Genomic DNA, 13,855 nt, shown 5'->3' on the forward strand with positions numbered 1-13,855 from the left:
TTAAAAATCATATCAAATCACATATTTTTTTCTACAAACGCTAAGCAGAAAGGAATAACATTTTTCTTAAAATTAACAAAACCTAATGTATATTTTATCTTTATTAACGAATAAATCTGATCGAATAATATTCCTCGTTAAATTAGAATATTTATGTACATACTTGAGAATCTAAACTGTAGAAACCGATATTTCCTATTAATTTAGAGATCCTCAAGCACACGTGCAAACGCAGTTTGGCAGTTCTAATTTAATGCGGAATATTTACTCGATTATAATATAGTATATACGAATTATATATTTATATAGTATATACGAATAAAAGATAAGCTCTAATAATTGGTCTAGAAAGGAGGTCAAAATGGCGAAGTTTGAGATCACGTCGTCGCGCGCGTCACGCGTTACGGTTCCCCTTTTCCGATGTTTGCGCTTACAATGGCATTATCGTCGTTGCCAATCCGCGAGATTAGTTCCCATAATAATACGACTCGAGGACACGGTGCATATAGTACAATTAAACCGGTATCCGAGATGAATATTACCGGCGCGAGAGCGCGGCCCGATAGTGATCTTACGTTATGTACAAGTGGCGCGCATACTGTCGTCTAGCACGAAGGCTCTCCATGATGATTGCTTCGTAAGAACTCCGCCGCCGCGCCGCCTTATCCCGCATTAATCTGAATCCCGAAATTGGGAGTCTCGGAGGTGAGCGATAATTAATCAGAATCGATAGCGGCCGAGAATATTAAAAGGAGCTCCTTTACATCGATTCTAAAGAGCATAATAGAGCTTGACAATCCGCATTTTGAATTCACGACGTTTTCTTAATTTTATTAAATTAATAATTCAATTACATTAATGAACAAGGAATTTAATAGATGAATCAATCTCTTGGTATCAACTTCTATAATGAGCGAATAGACGAATCGAGGAATAATTAATTCTCATCGTAATAGGAGATACACTGATATAATTAATAATCGGTTCTATAAAAAACGCGCGCGTTCAAGTATTCCAATCTGCTTGGCTATCTAATTCCAGTCATCTTTTCGGCACGCATTATGTATCAAAGTGATAGTCAAATAGCATTTTACCACTCTCGTACCCAAGATATTTTCTGATATAATCTTTCATTGTGCAAACAATACGATTTGTTATCATTATATAACAGAAAGAATAAGTCAATAATTATGATGATTTACGCAATACGATTTGTATATTATCCAACGTAATATTGAGACATAATAAATAAATACACTTTATTTTGTAATACTTAATTCTGTAGTTAAATTAACAAATAATTTGGTACATACATTGCGTAAGTCATAATCGCCATAAAATAATTAATTATGCATCATTTTAATTGCTGCACGGTACGGAGAGATTGGTTTAAATTTACTTTGGTCGATATGAAATATTCCTCGGTCCGATATGTATAAATTAATACATGTGTGCCAGGTGATCGATATTTAAACATCTTTCATATTCCAGGTAGCGCTGATTAAATTCCGCAGAATTATACATGCTTTCAGAAAGTAACAGCTTCGTCCTATTAACCGCAGAATAAATTTGCATTGTTCCAGATATTAATATAGCGGGTAATACACATTAAATCTGACACGCGAGAAGATTAAACTTCAAATCAGGTTACAAGATTCGGTAATCTCGGGAATGGAACATGGTTCAAAGATAGAACCGCGTATGTCCAATTCGTATATTGTGTCAGTGCTGCAAAAGTTAGGCGGCTCAAAGTAAACTTTCTATTATTCTCCCATCAGATTTAACGAACGGATTTACAAGACTGATAAAATAATTGATCAGTCAATTATGTTAGCAGACGGTATCCATTCTAATATTATCAATCTCGCGTTATCAATTTTTGGAGTCAAGAAAACTTCTGTGTTGCAAACTCTTTCTTTTATATAATTTGAAAGAGTTTATATCGATTCTCGCGTGAAATCATAAATCTCAAACGATGATTATTATCGTTGATATGCCGAAGTTCGGACCTGAGGATAGTGAGGACACGGTCGATCTCGACTGCGGCCTGCGGCTTCCATATGTAACACACGAATAGTAATCGAAATAAGTAATTGACGACAGCCCAATCTCAGCAATTGCAGAGCCGGTCGGCATTACGGTGTCACCGAAACCCTAGCGATCTGTCATTCAAGTGTCACATAAGAGAGATACGAGACGGAGACATACCCCTCGCAACAATGGAGAATCGAGAGATCGCAAATCGCGAATCCGGGGGACGAGGGATTCTGATACGGCGCGTTTACGTCACCTCTCGGCTCGGGGAAAAGTTGACAAAGGAACGAGAGAGGATCAATGGAGATCCTCTACGTCTACGTATTATCGAAATTCAACCCTCGCCTAACAGTATAATGGGATATTAAATTAACATTGAAGCCGTTACTTTGGGAATCTCTCTTTTCTAATATACATAACACACAAAATAATATAATGTATACGTGTGTAAAATTTGAGTCTAATTCATTATATAAAGATATATTCTAATGTTCTGATACATGTAAATAAAATAGAACTATATTAACAGTATAACGTGCGTACAACAATATTTATGTCATTGTTATAAATATGAAATCAAATTCATTAGATTTTATCCAGTATGGAACGTCGATATGTAATAGTAAAAACTAAAGACACGCAGTTGATTAATCAAAAACACAATCAAATTAAATATCGCACGCACAGTACGGTATCGAGCACGTAAATCTCGCGAATGTAAAACTGTACTATTAATACTTTGCACAACTTTGATGCCTCTCCCAGGCCTCCACTTTCTCTCACGCTGCTCGGGGTGTCCCTCGTGTTCCCTCGATGCGAAGCTGATGCTCCTTCCTGCGTGGATATTTTCTGTAACATAAAATAAACAAATCGATTAAATAATTGTCACGCGCATCGAACATCTTATTCGTTATTTCCGATTAATGTTTTCCTAAATTACTTCTTCGAAAAAAGTCTCTACGTTAGAATCAACTTGAATCAAATTTTTTGATTTATTTCTTTAACTAATTTATATTCCGAAACACGGTTTAATGTAGCAACTAAATAAGGATAAACGAAAAGAGGGATTCTATAATATCTTTAGAAAAAATAAAAAGTAACACTTACCAGAAGTGTTGGTACGCCGATGCCCGATGCCTATCCTAGGCCTCCTCCTCCTCTCAAGGCTGCTCGAGATGTCCATCGTGTTCCCTCGATGCGAAGCTGATGGTCCTTCCAGCGTGGATATTTCTGTAACATATAAATAATCGAATCGATTAAATAATTGTCACGCGCATCGAACATCTTATTCGTTATTCAGATTAATGTTTTCCTAAATTACTTCTTCGAAAAAAGTCTCTATGTAGAATAACTTGAATCAAATTTTTCAAATTATTTCTTTTTACTAATTTATATTTCGAAACACGGTTTAATGTAGCAACTAAATAAGGATAAACGAAAAGAGGATTCTATAATATCTTTAGAAAAAATAAAAAGTAACACTTACCAGAAGTGTTGGTACGCCGATGCCCGATGCCTATCCTAGGCCTCCTCCTCCTCTCAGGCTGCTCGAGATGTCCATCGCGTTCCCTCGATGCGAAGCTGATGGTCCTTCCAGCGCGGTATTTTCTGTAACATTAAATAATCGAATCGATTACATAATTGTCACGCGCATCGAACATTATTCGTTATTCAGATTAATGCCGACGAAATTCTTCGGCGAAAAAAGTCCTATGGTAAATCAACTTGAATCAAATTTTTCAAATTATTTCTTTTTACTATTATATTTCGAAACACTGTTTAATGTAGCAACTAAATAAGAATAAACGAAAAGAGAAATTCTATAATTCTTTAGAAAAAAATAAAAAGTAACACTTACCAGATGTAGGTACGCCGATGCCCGGCCTATCCTAGGCCTCCTCCTCCTCTCAGGCTGCTCGGGATGTCAGCTTCGCAGGATTCCCTCGCTGCTCCGACATCTTCTGCGTCGTTATTTTCTGAAACATTCAAATGAACGATTCGATTAAGCGTAATGAATGTCTCGCGGCGCGGAGAGACCCGCGACGACGCGTATAAGGGAGCGAAGCCGACGACATAGTCTCGCGGCGCGGTGAGACCCGCGGACGACGCGTATAAGGGAGCGAAGCCGACGACATAGTCTCGCGGCGCGGTGAGACCCGCGACGACGCGTATAAGGGAGCGAAGCCGACGACATAGTCTCGCGGCGCGGTGAGACCCGCGACGACGCGTATAAGGGAGCGAAGCCGACGACATAGTCTCGCGGCGCGGTGAGACCCGCGACGACGCGTATAAGGGAGCGAAGCCGACGACATAGTCCTCGCGGCGCGGTGAGACCCGCGACGACGCGTATAAGGGAGCGAAGCCGACGACATAGTCTCGCGGCGCGGTGAGACCCGCGACGACGCGTATAAGGGAGGGAAGCCGACGACATAGTCTCGCGGCGCGGTGAGACCCGCGACGACGCGTATAAGGGGAGGGAAGCCGACGACATAGTCTCGCGGCGCGGTGAGACCCGCGACGACGCGTATAAGGGAGGGAAGCCGACGACATAGTCTCGCGGCGCGGTGAGACCCGCGACGACGCGTATAAGGGAGGGAAGCCGACGACATAGTCTCGCGGCGCGGTGAGACCCGCGACGACGCGTATAAGGGAGGGAAGCCGACGACATAGTCTCGCGGCGCGGTGAGACCCGCGACGACGCGTATAAGGGAGGGAATCCGACGACATAGTCTCGCGGCGCGGTGAGACCCGCGACGACGCGTATAAGGGAGGGAAGCCGACGACATAGTCTCGCGGCGCGGTGAGACCCGCGACGACGCGTATAAGGGAGGGAAGCCGACGACATAGTCTCGCGGCGCGGTGAGACCCGCGACGACGCGTATAAGGGAGGGAAGCCCGACGACATAGTCTCGCGGCGCGGTGAGACCCGCGACGACGCGTATAAGGGAGGGAAGCCGACGACATAGTCTCGCGGCGCGGTGAGACCCGCGACGACGCGTATAAGGGAGGGAAGCCGACGACATAGTCTCGCGGCGCGGTGAGACCCGCGACGACGCGTATAAGGGAGGGAAGCCGACGACATAGTCTCGCGGCGCGGTGAGACCCGCGACGACGCGTATAAGGGAGGGAAGCCGACGACATAGTCTCGCGGCGCGGTGAGACCCGCGACGACGCGTATAAGGGAGGGAAGCCGACGACATAGTCTCGCGGCGCGGTGAGACCCGCGACGACGCGTATAAGGGAGGGAAGCCGACGACATAGTCTCGCGGGCGCGGTGAGACCCGCGACGACGCGTATAAGGGAGGGAAGCCGACGACATAGTCTCGCGGCGCGGTGAGACCCGCGACGACGCGTATAAGGGAGGGAAGCCGACGACATAGTCTCGCGGCGCGGTGAGACCCGCGACGACGCGTATAAGGGAGGGAAGCCGACGACATAGTCTCGCGGCGCGGTGAGACCCGCGACGACGCGTATAAGGGAGGGAAGCCGACGACATAGTCCTCGCGGCGCGGTGAGACCCGCGACGACGCGTATAAGGGAGGGAAGCCGACGACATAGTCTCGCGGCGCGGTGAGACCCGCGACGACGCGTATAAGGGAGGGAAGCCGACGACATGTCTCGCGGCGCGGTGAGACCCGCGACGACGCGTATAAGGGAGGGAAGCCGACGACATAGTCTCGCGGCGCGGTGAGACCCCGCGACGACGCGTATAAGGGAGGGAAGCCGACGACATAGTCTCGCGGCGCGGTGAGACCCGCGACGACGCGTATAAGGGAGGGAAGCCGACGACATAGTCTCGCGGGCGCGGTGAGACCCGCGACGACGCGTATAAGGGAGGGAAGCCGACGACATAGTCTCGCGGCGCGGTGAGACCCGCGACGACGCGTATAAGGGAGGGAAGCCGACGACATAGTCTCGCGGCGCGGTGAGACCCGCGGACGACGCGTATAAGGGAGGGAAGCCGACGACATAGTCTCGCGGCGCGGTGAGACCCGCGACGACGCGTATAAGGGAGGGAAGCCGACGACATAGTCTCGCGGCGCGGTGAGACCCGCGACGACGCGTATAAGGGAGGGAAGCCGACGACATAGTCTCGCGGCGCGGTGAGACCCGCGACGACGCGTATAAGGGAGGGAAGCCGACGACATAGTCTCGCGGCGCGGTGAGACCCGCGACGAGCGTATAAGGGAGGGAAGCCGACGACATAGTCTCGCGGCGCGGTGAGACCCGCGACGACGCGTATAAGGGAGGGAAGCCGACGACATAGTCTCGCGGCGCGGTGAGACCCGCGACGACGCGTATAAGGGAGGGAAGCCGACGACATAGTCTCGCGGCGCGGTGAGACCCGCGACGACGCGTATAAGGGAGGGAAGCCGACGACATAGTCTCGCGGCGCGGTGAGACCCGCGACGACGCGTATAAGGGAGGGAAGCCGACGACATAGTCTCGCGGCGCGGTGAGACCCGCGACGACGCGTATAAGGGAGGGAAGCCGACGACATAGTCTCGCGGCGCGGTGAGACCCGCGACGACGCGTATAAGGGAGGGAAGCCGACGACATAGTCTCGCGGCGCGGTGAGACCCGCGACGACGCGTATAAGGGAGGGAAGCCGACGACATAGTCTCGCGGCGCGGTGAGACCCGCGACGACGCGTATAAGGGAGGGAAGCCGACGACATAGTCTCGCGGCGCGGTGAGACCCGCGACGACGCGTATAAGGGAGGGAAGCCGACGACATAGTCTCGCGGCGCGGTGAGACCCGCGACGACGCGTATAAGGGAGGGAAGCCGACGACATAGTCTCGCGGCGCGGTGAGACCCGCGACGACGCGTATAAGGGAGGGAAGCCGACGACATAGTCTCGCGGCGCGGTGAGACCCGCGACGACGCGTATAAGGGAGGGAAGCCGACGACATAGTCTCGCGGCGCGGTGAGACCCGCGACGACGCGTATAAGGGAGGGAAGCCGACGACATAGTCTCGCGGCGCGGTGAGACCCGCGACGACGCGTATAAGGGAGGGAAGCCGACGACATAGTCTCGCGGCGCGGTGAGACCCGCGACGACGCGTATAAGGGAGGGAAGCCGACGACATAGTCTCGCGGCGCGGTGAGACCCGCGACGACGCGTATAAGGGAGGGAAGCCGACGACATAGTCTCGCGGCGCGGTGAGACCCGCGACGACGCGTATAAGGGAGGGAAGCCGACGACATAGTCTCGCGGCGCGGTGAGACCCGCGACGACGCGTATAAGGGAGGGAAGCCGACGACATAGTCTCGCGGCGCGGTGAGACCCGCGACGACGCGTATAAGGGAGGGAAGCCGACGACATAGTCTCGCGGCGCGGTGAGACCCGCGACGACGCGTATAAGGGAGGGAAGCCGACGACATAGTCTCGCGGCGCGGTGAGACCCGCGACGACGCGTATAAGGGAGGGAAGCCGACGACATAGTCTCGCGGCGCGGTGAGACCCGCGACGACGCGTATAAGGGAGGGAAGCCGACGACATAGTCTCGCGGCGCGGTGAGACCCGCGACGACGCGTATAAGGGAGGGAAGCCGACGACATAGTCTCGCGGCGCGGTGAGACCCGCGACGACGCGTATAAGGGAGGGAAGCCGACGACATAGTCTCGCGGCGCGGTGAGACCCGCGACGACGCGTATAAGGGAGGGAAGCCGACGACATAGTCTCGCGGCGCGGTGAGACCCGCGACGACGCGTATAAGGGAGGGAAGCCGACGACATAGTCTCGCGGCGCGGTGAGACCCGCGACGACGCGTATAAGGGAGGGAAGCCGACGACATAGTCTCGCGGCGCGGTGAGACCCGCGACGACGCGTATAAGGGAGGGAAGCCGACGACATAGTCTCGCGGCGCGGTGAGACCCGCGACGACGCGTATAAGGGAGGGAAGCCGACGACATAGTCTCGCGGCGCGGTGAGACCCGCGACGACGCGTATAAGGGAGGGAAGCCGACGACATAGTCTCGCGGCGCGGTGAGACCCGCGACGACGCGTATAAGGGAGGGAAGCCGACGACATAGTCTCGCGGCGCGGTGAGACCCGCGACGACGCGTATAAGGGAGGGAAGCCGACGACATAGTCTCGCGGCGCGGTGAGACCCGCGACGACGCGTATAAGGGAGGGAAGCCGACGACATAGTCTCGCGGCGCGGTGAGACCCGCGACGACGCGTATAAGGGAGGGAAGCCGACGACATAGTCTCGCGGCGCGGTGAGACCCGCGACGACGCGTATAAGGGAGGGAAGCCGACGACATAGTCTCGCGGCGCGGTGAGACCCGCGACGACGCGTATAAGGGAGGGAAGCCGACGACATAGTCTCGCGGCGCGGTGAGACCCGCGACGACGCGTATAAGGGAGGGAAGCCGACGACATAGTCTCGCGGCGCGGTGAGACCCGCGACGACGCGTATAAGGGAGGGAAGCCGACGACATAGTCTCGCGGCGCGGTGAGACCCGCGACGACGCGTATAAGGGAGGGAAGCCGACGACATAGTCTCGCGGCGCGGTGAGACCCGCGACGACGCGTATAAGGGAGGGAAGCCGACGACATAGTCTCGCGGCGCGGTGAGACCCGCGACGACGCGTATAAGGGAGGGAAGCCGACGACATAGTCTCGCGGCGCGGTGAGACCCGCGACGACGCGTATAAGGGAGGGAAGCCGACGACATAGTCTCGCGGCGCGGTGAGACCCGCGACGACGCGTATAAGGGAGGGAAGCCGACGACATAGTCTCGCGGCGCGGTGAGACCCGCGACGACGCGTATAAGGGAGGGAAGCCGACGACATAGTCTCGCGGCGCGGTGAGACCCGCGACGACGCGTATAAGGGAGGGAAGCCGACGACATAGTCTCGCGGCGCGGTGAGACCCGCGACGACGCGTATAAGGGAGGGAAGCCGACGACATAGTCTCGCGGCGCGGTGAGACCCGCGACGACGCGTATAAGGGAGGGAAGCCGACGACATAGTCTCGCGGCGCGGTGAGACCCGCGACGACGCGTATAAGGGAGGGAAGCCGACGACATAGTCTCGCGGCGCGGTGAGACCCGCGACGACGCGTATAAGGGAGGGAAGCCGACGACATAGTCTCGCGGCGCGGTGAGACCCGCGACGACGCGTATAAGGGAGGGAAGCCGACGACATAGTCTCGCGGCGCGGTGAGACCCGCGACGACGCGTATAAGGGAGGGAAGCCGACGACATAGTCTCGCGGCGCGGTGAGACCCGCGACGACGCGTATAAGGGAGGGAAGCCGACGACATAGTCTCGCGGCGCGGTGAGACCCGCGACGACGCGTATAAGGGAGGGAAGCCGACGACATAGTCTCGCGGCGCGGTGAGACCCGCGACGACGCGTATAAGGGAGGGAAGCCGACGACATAGTCTCGCGGCGCGGTGAGACCCGCGACGACGCGTATAAGGGAGGGAAGCCGACGACATAGTCTCGCGGCGCGGTGAGACCCGCGACGACGCGTATAAGGGAGGGAAGCCGACGACATAGTCTCGCGGCGCGGTGAGACCCGCGACGACGCGTATAAGGGAGGGAAGCCGACGACATAGTCTCGCGGCGCGGTGAGACCCGCGACGACGCGTATAAGGGAGGGAAGCCGACGACATAGTCTCGCGGCGCGGTGAGACCCGCGACGACGCGTATAAGGGAGGGAAGCCGACGACATAGTCTCGCGGCGCGGTGAGACCCGCGACGACGCGTATAAGGGAGGGAAGCCGACGACATAGTCTCGCGGCGCGGTGAGACCCGCGACGACGCGTATAAGGGAGGGAAGCCGACGACATAGTCTCGCGGCGCGGTGAGACCCGCGACGACGCGTATAAGGGAGGGAAGCCGACGACATAGTCTCGCGGCGCGGTGAGACCCGCGACGACGCGTATAAGGGAGGGAAGCCGACGACATAGTCTCGCGGCGCGGTGAGACCCGCGACGACGCGTATAAGGGAGGGAAGCCGACGACATAGTCTCGCGGCGCGGTGAGACCCGCGACGACGCGTATAAGGGAGGGAAGCCGACGACATAGTCTCGCGGCGCGGTGAGACCCGCGACGACGCGTATAAGGGAGGGAAGCCGACGACATAGTCTCGCGGCGCGGTGAGACCCGCGACGACGCGTATAAGGGAGGGAAGCCGACGACATAGTCTCGCGGCGCGGTGAGACCCGCGACGACGCGTATAAGGGAGGGAAGCCGACGACATAGTCTCGCGGCGCGGTGAGACCCGCGACGACGCGTATAAGGGAGGGAAGCCGACGACATAGTCTCGCGGCGCGGTGAGACCCGCGACGACGCGTATAAGGGAGGGAAGCCGACGACATAGTCTCGCGGCGCGGTGAGACCCGCGACGACGCGTATAAGGGAGGGAAGCCGACGACATAGTCTCGCGGCGCGGTGAGACCCGCGACGACGCGTATAAGGGAGGGAAGCCGACGACATAGTCTCGCGGCGCGGTGAGACCCGCGACGACGCGTATAAGGGAGGGAAGCCGACGACATAGTCTCGCGGCGCGGTGAGACCCGCGACGACGCGTATAAGGGAGGGAAGCCGACGACATAGTCTCGCGGCGCGGTGAGACCCGCGACGACGCGTATAAGGGAGGGAAGCCGACGACATAGTCTCGCGGCGCGGTGAGACCCGCGACGACGCGTATAAGGGAGGGAAGCCGACGACATAGTCTCGCGGCGCGGTGAGACCCGCGACGACGCGTATAAGGGAGGGAAGCCGACGACATAGTCTCGCGGCGCGGTGAGACCCGCGACGACGCGTATAAGGGAGGGAAGCCGACGACATAGTCTCGCGGCGCGGTGAGACCCGCGACGACGCGTATAAGGGAGGGAAGCCGACGACATAGTCTCGCGGCGCGGTGAGACCCGCGACGACGCGTATAAGGGAGGGAAGCCGACGACATAGTCTCGCGGCGCGGTGAGACCCGCGACGACGCGTATAAGGGAGGGAAGCCGACGACATAGTCTCGCGGCGCGGTGAGACCCGCGACGACGCGTATAAGGGAGGGAAGCCGACGACATAGTCTCGCGGCGCGGTGAGACCCGCGACGACGCGTATAAGGGAGGGAAGCCGACGACATAGTCTCGCGGCGCGGTGAGACCCGCGACGACGCGTATAAGGGAGGGAAGCCGACGACATAGTCTCGCGGCGCGGTGAGACCCGCGACGACGCGTATAAGGGAGGGAAGCCGACGACATAGTCTCGCGGCGCGGTGAGACCCGCGACGGACCGTATAAGCGAAGCGTAATGTCTCGCGGCGGCAGACAACGCGACGGGAGCGCCGGACCCCATTGTACCCTTCACTCCCAGCGAACTGGGAGGAGGGTACGGTGTGCTCGTAGACCCTGTACCTCCCCACCGGGCCCTCCCTTCGGTAAAGCCGAAGGTACTGCCCCAGTGGATCGTTGATACAGGGAGCCCTCTCACCACGGCAAGGTGGCACACCACGAGAGGGACATTTTTTACACGCTTAACTTTATCCGTTGTCCTACCTACCCGTATTACAATTTAGTATTTGTTAATCCATACCTCAAAGTGATCACTTGAGATATGGGAAACGTAGAATTGAGAGTTTTAACGTGCGCGATTGGAATTTAATTGGGGATGGGGATTTTCCAATCTCGCACATATGCGAGAAAATATAAAGAAAATAGTCCTACTTTGGGCAAATAAACAGATCAAATTATTTTGTATGTTAACTACTTTACAAACCTTCAATTCTGGTCATTAATATAGACCTTACCTTATGAGATGTTTCCGTCGTTTCTTCTGACCAAGATTGAACTCACCTATTGAGTTGTTACTGGCCAAATCCATTTTGGTTGTATGTCAGCCAGAAAATGAGAAGGAGATAAATTCCTTCAATGCCGGCTGATTAACAGCGCCGGTAGACGATTATAATGGTGCGGTCGATTACGAATCGTTGCGATCGTTAATAAGCGCGCGTTAATCATATCAGTACAAAATTACCTTTTTCAAAAAAGGTAAAAAAAAGTGCCAAGTACACGCAATGTATTTTGTAAATTCAAAATTTAACCTAAGTGGTAGCTTTATATCTTTTTCACAAAATTATATTATCTAACTTAACTCAAGTGACATGTATTTAAAAAAAAAAGATGTAAAATCTTTAATTTCTTCTTTACAAAATTATATTACCTAACTTAACTCAAGTGACATGTATCTAACCTAAGTGGTAGCTTTATATCTTTTTTACAAAATTATATTACCTAACTTAACTCAAGTGACATGTATTAAAAAAAAAAGATGTAAAATCTTTATTTTCTTCTTCACAAAATTATATTACCTAACTTAACTCAAGTGACATGTATTTCAAAAAAAGATGTGAAATCTTTAAATTAAATTGCGCCAATTGTAAAGAGAATATGTATATTGCTTTGAAAGATAATTGTTATGCAACTACTTTAAAGAAATAAAACCCAAATGGTATCTTCGTATTCCTATTCAAGGGTCTTCCTATTCTAAACCCAAGTGATAATAGCTTCTTAATTCTCTTTAACAAATTTTTAATATTACAAAGAATCATTTTAATTACAAAGAATTAAAGAAGTAACAGTACAAAATAAAAATATTTAATTAAAACAAAATAAATAAATTTTTCTTGTAAAAAAACTTGGCGCTGTTAGACTTTGAAATTTAAACATTAAAATTTAAACATTAGTACTAATTTTTGATTGAATAAAAAACAATAAACATACTTTAGGGAAGAATGCGACAGGAGTAAAAAAGCAGCGCCAAGTTTTTTTACAAGAAAAATTTATTTATTTTGTTTTAATTAAATATTTTTATTTTGTACTGTTACTTCTTTAATTCTTTGTAATTAAAATGATTCTTTGTAATATTAAAAATTTGTTAAAGAGAATTAAGAAGCTATTATCACTTGGGTTTAGAATAGGAAGACCCTTGAATAGGAATACGAAGATACCATTTGGGTTTTATTTCTTTAAAGTAGTTGCATAACAATTATCTTTCAAAGCAATATACATATTCTCTTTACAATTGGCGCAATTTAATTTAAAGATTTCACATCTTTTTTTGAAATACATGTCACTTGAGTTAAGTTAGGTAATATAATTTTGTGAAGAAGAAAATAAAGATTTTACATCTTTTTTTTTTAATACATGTCACTTGAGTTAAGTTAGGTAATATAATTTTGTAAAAAAGATATAAAGCTACCACTTAGGTTAGATACATGTCACTTGAGTTAAGTTAGGTAATATAATTTTGTGAAGAAGAAATTAAAGATTTTACATCTTTTTTTTTGAAATACATGTCACTTGAGTTAAGTTAGATAATATAATTTTGTGAAAAAGATATAAAGCTACCACTTAGGTTAAATTTTGAATTTACAAAATACATTGCGTGTACTTGGCACTTTTTTTTACCTTTTTTGAAAAAGGTAATTTTGTACTGATATCACCTATTTTGTAGTGTTAAGCAAGGATCTGCAAAACATTTTTATTTTTTATTTTTTAATTATTCACAAAATTAGCAATACCAACAAATACATAAAAATTAATAATATTTAAGTAAAAGTAAATTATACATTTCTCACAAAAATTGAAGGAACACTAAATTTATCTTTAAAAATGAATAAAATTTAAATTTCAAGCTTAAAACCTCTACTTCCGAAAGGTTACTATTATTCGTCCAATTTTTATTATGTCTAGACATAATTTTAATTCAGCGAATTTTTATTATGTCATGACATAATTTTAATTCTGCCGCTAGGGAATTTTTAAGTCGATTCTTATAAATCAAGCTTGAATTTGATGTCTAA

At 50.7% G+C, this 13,855-nt stretch overlaps 1 long non-coding RNA gene across 2 annotated transcripts in view; it reads right to left on the reverse strand.

Annotated features, from left to right (window-relative positions):
* Positions 1-3,917: 3,917 nt before the first annotated feature.
* LOC139775194 (uncharacterized) overlaps positions 3,918-13,855 on the reverse strand; it is a 30,423-nt gene continuing 20,485 nt past the window's right edge. For both annotated transcript variants that reach the window (XR_011718764.1, XR_011718763.1), the window contains exon 4: positions 3,918-4,010. This is a non-coding gene — a long non-coding RNA (uncharacterized lncRNA). The remainder of the gene's footprint in view (positions 4,011-13,855) is intronic.

The sequence above is a fragment of the Temnothorax nylanderi genome, unplaced genomic scaffold, assembly GCF_030848795.1.
Source record: "Temnothorax nylanderi isolate EJ_2023f unplaced genomic scaffold, tnyl_v1.0 TNYL_tig0094_pilon, whole genome shotgun sequence".
Lineage (NCBI taxonomy): Eukaryota > Metazoa > Arthropoda > Insecta > Hymenoptera > Formicidae > Temnothorax > Temnothorax nylanderi.